Consider the following 1,667-nt stretch of genomic DNA (forward strand, 5'->3'; position numbering starts at 1 on the left):
ACGTCGACGGGAAGCAAAGGGCTCCTGGGCCTTTCGAGCGGAAAGCTCCGGCAGTTCGTCGTTATACCGGCGGGCGGGCGGGCCCACTGGTCTGTGTCGCTGGTCCGTGGGGCATGACCGCGGCTTGGAGCGCGTGCGGCCCCGTCGGCCGAGAGCTATGCGTACGGTGGCGGGGAAGGAGGCTTGCGTGGGCCACGAGGAGCGGCTTCTGGTGGGCGTGGGCGGGAGCGGGGAGGGATGTGGCGGTGGAGAGCAACGACCGCGTGGGCGTGGCGCCGAGCGCTGGCGGGCATGCATGCGGTGCCGTGCGGGGCTGACTGGCTGGACAAATGGGTGGAACGTTCCGGCGGCTAGCCGGGGTTTCTCGGCGCGTCTTTTGGTCTCTCTGTGTTTTAAAATCGAACCCAAAAGCCAAATGACCATATCTGTACTACTGTATTATAAAGCGTGTGTGTTTTAAACTATCACTCCCTCTGTAAACTAATATAAAAGCGTTTAGATCATTAAAATACTACATTAGTTAACGGAGGGAGTAAATTTTATAGGATCAAAACGCAACTCAAACGGCTCAAAACGGTGGATTCGCAGCTACGATAGCTGCAACGAAGGCACTACTAATTTCTTTTTCTTTTTTGCGAGATAAAGGCACTGCTAATTTCTACAACAATCGTCATTTGCCATGGTCAGAAAAGTTACACATGTGTGTTGTTATTGAGGCACATTAATAGCAAAGCTCACGATACATCAAAATCATACCACTTCAAGAACACGAGAGAGAGATCAAACACATAGTTACTGTTACATACCCTCAGCCCCGAGGGTGAACTACTCCCTCCTCGTCATGAAGAGCGTCAGGATGATGAAGATGGCCACCGGTGAGGGATCCCCCCTCCGGCAGGGTGCCGGAACAGGGCCCCGATTGATTTTTGGTGGCTACAGAGGCTTGCGACGGCGGAACTCCCCATCTATTGTGCTCCCCGATGTTTTAGGGTATATGGACATATATGGGCGAAAGAAGTCGGCCAGGGAAGCCACGAGGGGGCCATGAGGGTGGGGGGCACGCCCAGGGGGGTAGGGCGCGCCTCCCTGCCTCGTGGCCACCTCGAAGCTTCCCTGACTTCAACTCCAAGTCTCCTGGAATGCTTCCGTTTCAAAAATAACTCTCCCAAATGTTTCATTCCGTTTGGACCCCGTTTGATATTCCTTTTTCTTTGAAACACTGAAATAGGCAAAAAAAAACAGCAATATGAGTTGGGCCTCCAGTTAGTAGGTTAGTCCCAAAAATGATATAAAAGTGTAAAGTAAAGCCCATAAACATCCAAAACGGGTAATATAATAGCATGGAACAATAAAAAATTATAGATACTTTGAAGACGTATCAAGCATCCCCAAGCTTAATTCCTACTAGTCCTCGAGTAGGTAAATGATAAAAACAGAATTTTTGATGTGAAATGCTAATTAGCATATTTCTCAATGTAATTTTCATTATTGTGGCATAAATGTTCAGATCCAAATGATTCAAGATAAAAGTTCATATTGACATAAGAAATAGTAATACTTCAAGCATATTAACAAAGCAATCATGTCTTCTCAAAATAACATGACTAAAGAAAGATATCCCTACAAAATCATATAGTCTGGCTATCCTCTATCTTCATCACATAAAG

The sequence above is a fragment of the Triticum dicoccoides genome, chromosome 5B (genome assembly GCF_002162155.2).
Source record: "Triticum dicoccoides isolate Atlit2015 ecotype Zavitan chromosome 5B, WEW_v2.0, whole genome shotgun sequence".
NCBI lineage: Eukaryota > Viridiplantae > Streptophyta > Magnoliopsida > Poales > Poaceae > Triticum > Triticum dicoccoides.